The 12,889-nt window shown below is 43.9% G+C and overlaps 1 protein-coding gene across 2 annotated transcripts in view; it reads left to right on the top strand.

Moving 5' to 3' along the window:
- CPT1B (carnitine palmitoyltransferase 1B) overlaps positions 1-12,889 on the top strand; it is a 243,969-nt gene that overhangs the window by 148,673 nt on the left and 82,407 nt on the right. The window lies entirely within an intron of this gene.

The raw sequence follows: 12,889 nt of genomic DNA, 5'->3' as shown, positions 1-12,889 counted from the left end.
CACTCTTACCCAGTCCAAAGATCAGGGCTTGATCCATCACCGTTATTTATCTCACTGCCCCATCCCAGCTCAGAACCTGGCTATATGCAAATCAGTCTGTCCCTGGCCCAGTGCATCATGGGAACAGGGCAGACTAAACTACCAAGCCAATTCTTCACCAGAAAGGAGACAAGCTACCGGGGACCGGTTTCTGGCATTTCAGCCTTCTTCGGCCCGGCTTGCTTGAATCCTGATGGAGCAGTGAGAAAGGGACTCATGTCTGAGTATACCCTGCCACACCTATAGTGGCCAAAAACGATTTACAAAAAGGGGGTGGTGATGAACAGAGTGTCTGAGTTAAACAGACCACTCTTACCCAGTCCAAAGATCAGGGCTTGATCCATCACCGTTATTTATCTCACTGCCCCATCCCAGCTCAGAACCTGGCTATATGCAAATCAGTCTGTCCCTGGCCCAGTGCATCATGGGAACAGGGCAGACTAAACTACCAAGCCAATTCTTCACCAGAAAGGAGACAAGCTACCGGGGACCGGTTTCTGGCATTTCAGCCTTCTTCGGCCCGGCTTGCTTGAATCCTGATGGAGCAGTGAGAAAGGGACTCATGTCTGAGTATACCCTGCCACACCTATAGTGGCCAAAAACGATTTACAAAAAGGGGGTGGTGATGAACAGAGTGTCTGAGTTAAACAGACCACTCTTACCCAGTCCAAAGATCAGGGCTTGATCCATCACCGTTATTTATCTCACTGCCCCATCCCAGCTCAGAACCTGGCTATATGCAAATCAGTCTGTCCCTGGCCCAGTGCATCATGGGAACAGGGCAGACTAAACTACCAAGCCAATTCTTCACCAGAAAGGAGACAAGCTACCGGGGAGAGCTTTCTGCTTAATTCAGAGACTCTGTCCCTCACCACCCCTTGTTGTAAATATTTTTGTCCACCCTAAGCGTGGAAGGGTATTCTCAGATGTGAGACCCTTGCTCATTGCACCATCAGGATTCAAGCAAACCGGGCCGAAGACGGCTGTAATGCCAGAAACCGGTCCCCGGGAGCTTGTTTCCTTCCCAGTGTAAGAATTGGCTTTTGTAGTTTGGTTTGCCCTGTTCCCATCATGCACTGGGACAGGAACAGACTAATTTGCATACAGCCAGGTTCTGAAACTGGGATGGTGCAGTGAGCTAAAAAACGGTGTTGGATCTAGCCCTGATCTCTTGACTGGGTGAGAGCTTTCTGCTTAATTCAGAGACTCTGTCCCTCACCACCCCTTGTTGTAAATATTTTTGTCCACCCTAAGCGTGGAAGGGTATTCTCAGATGTGAGACCCTTGCTCATTGCACCATCAGGATTCAAGCAAACCGGGCCGAAGACGGCTGTAATGCCAGAAACCGGTCCCCGGGAGCTTGTTTCCTTCCCAGTGTAAGAATTGGCTTTTGTAGTTTGGTTTGCCCTGTTCCCATCATGCACTGGGACAGGAACAGACTAATTTGCATACAGCCAGGTTCTGAAACTGGGATGGTGCAGTGAGCTAAAAAACGGTGTTGGATCTAGCCCTGATCTCTTGACTGGGTGAGAGCTTTCTGCTTAATTCAGAGACTCTGTCCCTCACCACCCCTTGTTGTAAATATTTTTGTCCACCCTAAGCGTGGAAGGGTATTCTCAGATGTGAGACCCTTGCTCATTGCACCATCAGGATTCAAGCAAACCGGGCCGAAGACGGCTGTAATGCCAGAAACCGGTCCCCGGGAGCTTGTTTCCTTCCCAGTGTAAGAATTGGCTTTTGTAGTTTGGTTTGCCCTGTTCCCATCATGCACTGGGACAGGAACAGACTAATTTGCATACAGCCAGGTTCTGAAACTGGGATGGTGCAGTGAGCTAAAAAACGGTGTTGGATCTAGCCCTGATCTCTTGACTGGGTGAGAGCTTTCTGCTTAATTCAGAGACTCTGTCCCTCACCACCCCTTGTTGTAAATATTTTTGTCCACCCTAAGCGTGGAAGGGTATTCTCAGATGTGAGACCCTTGCTCATTGCACCATCAGGATTCAAGCAAACCGGGCCGAAGACGGCTGTAATGCCAGAAACCGGTCCCCGGGAGCTTGTTTCCTTCCCAGTGTAAGAATTGGCTTTTGTAGTTTGGTTTGCCCTGTTCCCATCATGCACTGGGACAGGAACAGACTAATTTGCATACAGCCAGGTTCTGAAACTGGGATGGTGCAGTGAGCTAAAAAACGGTGTTGGATCTAGCCCTGATCTCTTGACTGGGTGAGAGCTTTCTGCTTAATTCAGAGACTCTGTCCCTCACCACCCCTTGTTGTAAATATTTTTGTCCACCCTAAGCGTGGATGGGTATTCTCAGATGTGAGACCCTTGCTCATTGCACCATCAGGATTCAAGCAAACCGGGCCGAAGACGGCTGTAATGCCAGAAACCGGTCCCCGGGAGCTTGTTTCCTTCCCAGTGTAAGAATTGGCTTTTGTAGTTTGGTTTGCCCTGTTCCCATCATGCACTGGGACAGGAACAGACTAATTTGCATACAGCCAGGTTCTGAAACTGGGATGGTGCAGTGAGCTAAAAAACGGTGTTGGATCTAGCCCTGATCTCTTGACTGGGTGAGAGCTTTCTGCTTAATTCAGAGACTCTGTCCCTCACCACCCCTTGTTGTAAATATTTTTGTCCACCCTAAGCGTGGAAGGGTATTCTCAGATGTGAGACCCTTGCTCATTGCACCATCAGGATTCAAGCAAACCGGGCCGAAGACGGCTGTAATGCCAGAAACCGGTCCCCGGGAGCTTGTTTCCTTCCCAGTGTAAGAATTGGCTTTTGTAGTTTGGTTTGCCCTGTTCCCATCATGCACTGGGACAGGAACAGACTAATTTGCATACAGCCAGGTTCTGAAACTGGGATGGTGCAGTGAGCTAAAAAACGGTGTTGGATCTAGCCCTGATCTCTTGACTGGGTGAGAGCTTTCTGCTTAATTCAGAGACTCTGTCCCTCACCACCCCTTGTTGTAAATATTTTTGTCCACCCTAAGCGTGGAAGGGTATTCTCAGATGTGAGACCCTTGCTCATTGCACCATCAGGATTCAAGCAAACCGGGCCGAAGACGGCTGTAATGCCAGAAACCGGTCCCCGGGAGCTTGTTTCCTTCCCAGTGTAAGAATTGGCTTTTGTAGTTTGGTTTGCCCTGTTCCCATCATGCACTGGGACAGGAACAGACTAATTTGCATACAGCCAGGTTCTGAAACTGGGATGGTGCAGTGAGCTAAAAAACGGTGTTGGATCTAGCCCTGATCTCTTGACTGGGTGAGAGCTTTCTGCTTAATTCAGAGACTCTGTCCCTCACCACCCCTTGTTGTAAATATTTTTGTCCACCCTAAGCGTGGAAGGGTATTCTCAGATGTGAGACCCTTGCTCATTGCACCATCAGGATTCAAGCAAACCGGGCCGAAGACGGCTGTAATGCCAGAAACCGGTCCCCGGGAGCTTGTTTCCTTCCCAGTGTAAGAATTGGCTTTTGTAGTTTGGTTTGCCCTGTTCCCATCATGCACTGGGACAGGAACAGACTAATTTGCATACAGCCAGGTTCTGAAACTGGGATGGTGCAGTGAGCTAAAAAACGGTGTTGGATCTAGCCCTGATCTCTTGACTGGGTGAGAGCTTTCTGCTTAATTCAGAGACTCTGTCCCTCACCACCCCTTGTTGTAAATATTTTTGTCCACCCTAAGCGTGGAAGGGTATTCTCAGATGTGAGACCCTTGCTCATTGCACCATCAGGATTCAAGCAAACCGGGCCGAAGACGGCTGTAATGCCAGAAACCGGTCCCCGGGAGCTTGTTTCCTTCCCAGTGTAAGAATTGGCTTTTGTAGTTTGGTTTGCCCTGTTCCCATCATGCACTGGGACAGGAACAGACTAATTTGCATACAGCCAGGTTCTGAAACTGGGATGGTGCAGTGAGCTAAAAAACGGTGTTGGATCTAGCCCTGATCTCTTGACTGGGTGAGAGCTTTCTGCTTAATTCAGAGACTCTGTCCCTCACCACCCCTTGTTGTAAATATTTTTGTCCACCCTAAGCGTGGAAGGGTATTCTCAGATGTGAGACCCTTGCTCATTGCACCATCAGGATTCAAGCAAACCGGGCCGAAGACGGCTGTAATGCCAGAAACCGGTCCCCGGGAGCTTGTTTCCTTCCCAGTGTAAGAATTGGCTTTTGTAGTTTGGTTTGCCCTGTTCCCATCATGCACTGGGACAGGAACAGACTAATTTGCATACAGCCAGGTTCTGAAACTGGGATGGTGCAGTGAGCTAAAAAACGGTGTTGGATCTAGCCCTGATCTCTTGACTGGGTGAGAGCTTTCTGCTTAATTCAGAGACTCTGTCCCTCACCACCCCTTGTTGCTAATAGGAATGATGGCATCTTGCATTTTCATAGTACCATACGCAAGACTACAAATGCACCCCATACAAGAATGCTTAGCAGGTCAGTGGAATCAGGCTGAACAAGAAATAACAGATCTGGTGGTGGTAGACGACCGGACGCATCGCTCTCTGCAATAGTGGAACACCAAAAACCTTTCCAAGGGCCGGCCGTTTATAGAACCTGTTCCACAAATCATACTGACCACAGACTCATCTCTAACCGGATGGGGAGCGCATTTACAAAGTCACGCAGTGCAAGGCACATGGACAATGAAACAAAAAGTACTCCACATAAATTATCTGGAGTTACTAGCAATCTTTCAAGCTCTAAAATCATTCCAACATTACATATCAAACAAAGCTGTACTAGTCCGGACCGACAATATGACAGCAATGTATTACATTCAAAAGCAAGGAGGGACACACTCCCTACAGCTCTCCCGGCGGGCGCAGAGCATTTGGAGATGGCCCATCCCTCAAAACATTTTTCTGTTAGCAGAACATCTACCAGGAGTTCACAATCAATTGGCAGATCTGTTAAGTCGTCAGAGACAACAGATACACAAATGGGAGCTTCATCCTCAAGTTCTTCAGACATTTTTTTCAACAGTGGGGACAACCAGAGATAGATCTGTTTGCCACACACCACAGCCACAAATGCCCAAGCTTCGTCGCCAGATACCAACACCCATTATCCAAAGGTAATGCGGTATGGATGAACTGGTCAAACAAATTTGCATACCCTTTTCCACCTCTCCCACTAATTCCATTAGTGGTACGCAAACTAAGGCAACATTCTCTCACATTGATTCTCATAGCACCAACGTGGGCCAGACAACCATGGTACACAGCGCTACTACAGCTCTCTGTACTACCACATTACAAACTAAAACTCTCCTCACATCTGCTAACACAGAACCATGGAGAGATTATGCTTCCAGACCCAATGCAGCTCAATCTAGCGATATGTCTCCTGAGGTCTTGGAGTTTGGATATCTGAACTTACCTCCTGACTGCATGGACGTTATTAAGGAAGCAAGACGTCCTACCACTAGAGCATGCTATGCAGCATAGTGGAAAAGATTTGATGTCTACTGCACAAATAACAATGTTAACCCATTAGATGTTTCTATACAGAACATCATATGCTATCTCTTACATCTACAAAGATCTAATTTAGCGTACTCCTCAATCAGATTACATCTTGCTGCTCTAGCGGCATATCTCCAAAACAGACATTTGTCATTGTTTAGAGTACCTGAAATCAAAGCGTTTATGGAAGGGCTTAAAAGAATAATTCCTCCCAGAATACCACCTTCTCCAGTATGGGATTTAAATATTGTTCTCACAAGACTTATGGGTCCGCCCTTTGAACCATTGCATAAGTGTGTGTTACATTTTCTTACATGGAAAGTTGCTTTTTTAGTAGCAGTTACCTCACTCAGAAGAGTGAGGTAACTGCCAGGCATTAACAATTCAAGAACCATTTATACAATTCATCATAATAAAGTGGTTCACAAAACAAATCCTAAGTGTCTGCCAAAGGTCATTTCACCCTTCCATATCAACCAATCAATTGAGTTGCCAGTATTTTTTCCACCACCGCCAACCGTATGCTAAAAGAGCTCTACACACATTAGATGTAAATAGAGCAATTCTATACTACATCGATAGGACAAAAAGTTTTCGTAAGACTAAACAACTGTTTGTGTCCTTTTCACCTCCTCATAAAGGCAATCCTATTTCTAATCAGGCATTGCTAGATGGATTGTTAATTGTATTCAAATTTGTTACCAAAAATCAAAATGCACTCTATCCATTCTTCCTAGAGCTCATTCTACACGTAAATTAGGAGCATCTATGGCATTCTTAGGAAATATACCATTAGATGATATCTGCAAAGCAGCTACATGGTCTACTACGCACACATTTACAAAACACTACTGTGTAGATGTGCAGGCTAAACAACAAGCAAGTGTGGGCCAGGCTGTACTCAAAACATTATTTCAAACTACTGCAACAGATGTGGGTGACCGCCGCTAAGGGAGAAACTGCTGTGCAATCTATGCAACAGTGTGCGGTCTGCAGCCCATATGCCTCGGATGGAAAATGCTACTTACCAGTATGCATCTGTTCTTGGCATGTAGGGCTGCAGAACCACACATGCCTCCCCGGCTACCTATATCTGTTCCAGTATTATCTCATGTAGATACACAATACATGGTCATCCTTATCTGTACTGATACAACTCCATCATTTACCCAATGGCGAAAACAATCTGAGGATGGAGTCGATGTCCATGCGCACTACGGTCTAAGGGAGGAGTCACCTAGCAGAAAAAGACTCTTCCAAGACCACAACAAAGTGTAATCATCCGGGCCCACCACCAGATGTTGATCTAATGCAACAGTGTGTGGTTCTGCAGCCCTACATGCCAAGAACAGATTCATACTGGTAAGTTGCATTTTCCTTATTAAGAAAGTATTCAAATGATCTATGGTTTTGTATGTATTGGATTTATTTCGAACCATGGTTAGGCTAAAGACACTAATGTTAAAGTGATTCCTAGGGGAACATTGTTTGTGAACATATACATCAGGCCCATGCCATTTCGTACGCAGGCAAGACTTCTAGAGAGATCTTCTCTCCCTGCATAGCAGGTATGCTAGGAACTTTTGGCTTTTTCAATACTGCATCCATTATGTTTGGTCAAAATAATTCAAAGTCTTAACAAAACAACAGCCAATCACAGTGCAAACTATAGCAGCAACCAACCAATGCCAGCTTAACTCTATGGTGACGTCTCACCAATGCTAGAGAGACTCCTCAGGTGGTTAACCAATTCCAGTGGAGTTTTTCCATGAAAGCTAAAGACAATACACAGCCTTTTCCTGTCACAGAACACACACGAATAAATAAATAAAAATCTTATCTGCTCAAAGTAAAAATGAGAAAAAAATGTGCATGTTAAACAAAGAGAATCTTGTGATCAATAGAAAATAGACTTGCACTTTCATGGCGCTAGTCGACCTTAATTGACACCGAAGTAGATTCCTATCCAACGGCAGTCACCTTTTATTATTTACTTAATCCTGTGCACCGAAGAGCAAATAACACCAACCTAGATAAAACACTCAAAACCTAAAAGAAAACTCATCCATTCAGAAAAAACGTATCCCTTGTGAATGCAATGTTTTGCAAATCACACTACCACTTTAAAAACAACTTCAACAATAATATCTCAAGATCTTACATTATGGCTAATTTGATTCCTTAATCAACAAAATGCAAACTAAAACATTTTTGACTCAAATCACAAATGTGACATACATCTAAATCACAGTGATCAAAACACCAACTGAACCAATAACACTCAAGAAAAACTGCACCCTAAATTTGAATCTCACAATGCATTATTAGCATATTGACCACTCTCAATCTCAAGAATAATTTTGCCCTACTAACTCACAATCCTTTTTGCTCAGGAACAGCACTGCAGCATCAGAAACTCAGCAAATAATTCCAAGAGTGGGCACAGGAATGTAAACAGAGGGCCAGATAAGTGACTGGACAGCAAAGGAATCTTGAAAGCCATGCTTTATCTCGTAAGCCATCCTCTGCTACCCAAAAATAATTGTGACTTCAATGGTTCACTTTTTCTTTTTTTGATAAACAATTTTATTGATTTTAGACAAAGGTAAACAGACCAGCAGTACAGTACATCTCTATAACGATAAGAAGTTCCACATTTGCTTGGATACCAAACCATGGTAGCTGAAAACCCCAAGGGGTCCCATGTGATACATACAGTCAGTCGAGGAAAGCTTATCTGGTCTACCTGCCCCAGCCATTTGCCCCAAACCTTACGGTGCTTAGTCGGACAACCCCAAGCTTCGTGTAGGGGTTTCTCTTGTACGACACACCAGTCCACTCCCCTGCGTCACTTCGCGACAGTAGCTGGATTGGAAAGCTTCCAGCTGGGAGCTATGTCTCTTTTGGCTACGATCATAGCCCTATTAGAGAACAGTTTTTTTCATTTCTGGACCCATCCAAGCCGTCCGTAATTCACAGGAGTGAGTTTAGTGGGTTGTGTGGAACCTCCCAACCCAAGACCTCTGTGAGCTCTTGTTCTATGCATTCCCAATGCCACCCCAGGAGGGGCTAGGTCCACAGTTCGCGCAGGATGCAGTTGGGTTCAAACCAGCATTATGAAGGCGTGCACAGGTTAAATATGCTGTTTGCACATAGTATAGTTGGATCAGACGGAGCCTAGCTGAGGCAGTGATTGTCTTGGGCACCATCAGCGCGTCCCTCCAATCTTCCTCCTTAAGTGGTCCCACCCAGCCTTCCCAGCCTCTTCTGAGCTGATCTAGTGTAGTTAGGGTGTTGTTGGTTAGAGAGCGATAGATACGCGAAATTCCTCCCCTTCCCAGGTTCCCTGGACTATACCCCTGTAGCGGTGTGCCATCCGGTATGTGTGAGCGGAGAGGCATGGCGCAGCTGTAAATATCTGTATAAAGTGATGGGTGCAGGGAGTGTCTGGGAGTGTCTGGTCTGCAGATCTTGGAAGGTGGGTATGTGCTCACCGGTCCACATGTTCCCCAGTTGGGAGATCCCAATGAGGTTCCATGCTCAGAATCCTTTCAGTGCGCTAACCTTCCACTTTTTTTTAAATGAAATTTTCTTAGGTCAATGTTTCACATTGGTATCATTTACAAAACAATTATTTACAACAAACAAACTTAATAGTCTCATGCACACGACATATACATCATATATAAATTAGAACATGTCAGACTACCTTTGATGAAAAAACAGAGAGCAATTTAGACATGTAGATCAAGCAAAAAACATTACTGCAACACTTAAACTCAATGCCAAAGCCCAAACTTAAAGAGTAATCACAATCCACTGGGAGGCACAAGGTTTCGTAAAAGTAACAAACAACTTATAGAGTTAGCAAATCATTCTGCATTAAAATATAAAGATTCGCTGTTTGACTGTCACTAAAGAATGCCGATGACATTTGGATCCTTGGGTAGCATATTAGGGTCTCACCAGGACTAAAAATATGAGGGGACATACTAAAAAGGAAATAGAAAGAAGAGAGATAAAGAATGTGGAAGAATGTTAATTTGTCTTACAAGCAGGAAATATCTGTAAAGCCCTTAGAAATATGTGCAGAGTGGCACATGCACACCCTAGTGAAAAGAAATAATGATAATAACTCATTCAGGGATGACGTCTGCAATATGGACAAGATAAAAGAGATAATAAGACACTGCAAACAACAGTTTGTAAACAATAAATACTTAAAGGATCCCTTAAAGACAGGAATATACCCATGAGTAGGAGTGCCAACATACAGGCAACCTGTTAGGCTAAAGGGTAAGGGTCACAAATACAAGAAATTAATTAAATCAGCGTGGATCTGGCAGATTAACCATGCACTGAAATGGTTAGGCCACAATCGGCAACCAAACTACTTTGAAAACGGCCAGGGAGAGGATCCTCCAATAACACAACAGCTACTGTGTCTCCGTTACTGTCTATTCCAAGCAAAAGCGCACGGATGTATGACGATACATCGAAGCCCATTTCAACGCGGTCTGTTAGATTGCGGTTTTCACAACGTAAGTCGTTACATCGACTTGTGCTGGAAGGGCGCTGGACTTATTAATTACTATTCCAACCCCAGTCTACATACAGTAGGGAAGGTGTTGGAAACTGTAATTTACACTGTTGCTTAGTCAACAGCGCCTTCCAGTGCAAGTCGGTGTAACGACTTGCGAAGTGAAAACCACAATGTAATAGTACCACGTTGAAAGGGATGCGTGGTAAACGATGTCTCGCAGAGCGGGATGTATGACGATACATTGAAGCCCATTTCAACGCGGTCTGTTAGATTGCGGTTTTCACAACGTAAGTCGTTACATCACCTTGTGCTGGAAGGGCGCTGGACTTAGGAATAGTGTGAATTACTATTCCAACAACAGTCTACATACAGTAGGGAAGGTGTTGGAAACTGTAATTTACACTGTTGCTTAGTCAACAGCGCCTTCCAGTGCAAGTCGGTGTAACGACTTGCGAAGTGAAAACCACAATGTAATAGTACCACGTTGAAATGGATGCATGGTAAACGATGTCTCGCAGAGCGGAATTTATGACGATACATCGAAGCCCATTTCAACGCGGTCTGTTAGATTGCGGTTTTCACAGCGTAAGCCGTTACATCGACTTGTGCTGGAAGGGCGCTGGACTTAGGAATTGTGTGAATTACTATTCCAACCCCAGTCTACATACAGTAGGGAAGGTGTTGGAAACTGTAATTTACACTGTTGCTTAGTCAACAGCGCCTTCCAGTGCAAGTCGGTGTAACGACTTGCGAAGTGAAAACCACAATGTAATAGTACCACGTTGAAATGGATGCGTGGTAAACGATGTCTCGCAGAGCGCACACTTGGGATATGCTTTCAAGGATAAGATGAAAGCGAGGCTTGGAATGCAGTATGCGTTCCAAGCTTTGTTGTGGACAGATATCAACAGAGAAGAAAAACAAGTGCTTAAAGTACTAATTCCCTTCTAGAATTAAAAACATATTTACTCCTTAAAGAACGTAAATGTAACTGGATAAACGTGTTAATCCTGTAACAAAATGCACAGATCAAATCAATGGCTGTTGTCAGACGGGTACAGGAAACACAATAATAATGGATGCAGGCCTTCATGTTACCAATTATACAATGGTTTTTATAACTAATCAGATTTGTTATCTACATAAGCACCTTAAAACAAAAGAAATCACGAGTTATCAAAGTTGTGCAGGCATAAGACATGGACCTTAATATAATAGCACATGGCTTAGGTCAAGTTACTCAAGTGTTCAACATTATGATATTCATCATGCAAAAAATAAAACCAATCATAAATAAAGTATGAAAACAGGGTCCTTATTATGATAGTATGAAACACCTTGAAATGGAGTACATAATGCTCATATGGTCAGTTCATATTTGGGATGGGTGGGCCCCTGTTAAGTCCATGGGTGCCGGGCAACAGCGATACACATGTATTACTCCTGGAGATGAGAGAAAAATCTCCTCCAGAAAGTCTTCTAGAGTTCTGACTCACTCCCAAAATCGAAGGTTTTTATAAGAAATCCCCCCCCCCCCCCATTTAAAATTATGAAAAGTATAGAATCATTGTGGTGTGAGCAAAGAAATACGTTTTCAGCAAATTAAAATGTGCATTTTAAAATTGTCATGCAGTGTTAGCATCTAAGCACTAATCCACTTCATGAACATTAATTCAGCTAAAATAACATCATCCAGAAGTGTCAAAACAACTTACTTATATAAACAACAGTGAACCACTGTGAATTAATGCAATACTGCGTGCAAGCAGAAGATCCTTGACAAAATGTTATATTAACAAACTCGGTTGCCGATGCACTCAAGACGGTGTATACACTGTTAAGTAACAATATACAAACAAAGATAGTAACAAAATGACAGAAGTATCAAAACAAAAACTCTCATGAAGAGTAAATCTTGGAGTCTTTAATGTAGCAAACAGCCAGCCGACACGTGTTTCATCGCACTCGCGATTCCTCAGGGCTGAAATGAACAGAAAGTTGACAATGGAGCATGTATCTCGCAAGATTAGAATATACAATAAGACCTGGTTACATGGTCTTGCATGCTCAGTTTTTGCTTCTACTCCAGTGAGTGTACAAAAATACATCTTTGATTCCTGAGTGCCACCCCAACACGTCCGTGTCGTAAGTGTGCAAATTACCACTATTATCACTAAACGTGCAGTTAAATCGTGATTTGTGCACTAATACGTAGGTGTAGCAGAATTATTATTCTTAGGAGACAGAGTCTCTGGCTAAAAAGTGATCTATCTGTGTACGACTCAGTCATACTACATGCTCAGTGCATCTGTGAGTGGTGTAGAAACTCTGGACCTAAGGGTGTGTACGTCACATACCTAGATGGCTGTGTTCAGATCAGGAAGGTCTAGTAATTCAACACAGAGAAAAGAAGAGTGTTCTTCTTTTCTCCGTGTTGAATTACTAGACCTTCCTGATCTGAACACAGCCATCTAGGTATGTGACGTACACACCCTTAGGTCCAGAGTTTCTACACCACTCACAGATGCACTGAGCATGTAGTATGACTGAGTCGTACACAGATAGATCACTTTTTAGCCAGAGACTCTGTCTCCTAAGAATAATAATTCTGCTACACCTACGTATTAGTGCACAAATCACGATTTAACTGCACGTTTAGTGATAATAGTGGTAATTTGCACACTTACGACACGGACGTGTTGGGGTGGCACTCAGGAATCAAAGATGTATTTTTGTACACTCACTGGAGTAGAAGCAAAAACTGAGCATGCAAGACCATGTAACCAGGTCTTATTGTATATTATAATCTTGCGAGATACATGCTCCATTGTCAACTTTCT

This window comes from Lissotriton vulgaris, chromosome 1_1 (genome assembly GCF_964263255.1).
Source record: "Lissotriton vulgaris chromosome 1_1, aLisVul1.2, whole genome shotgun sequence".
Lineage (NCBI taxonomy): Eukaryota > Metazoa > Chordata > Amphibia > Caudata > Salamandridae > Lissotriton > Lissotriton vulgaris.
This window is presented reverse-complemented; position numbering and strand designations above follow the sequence as displayed.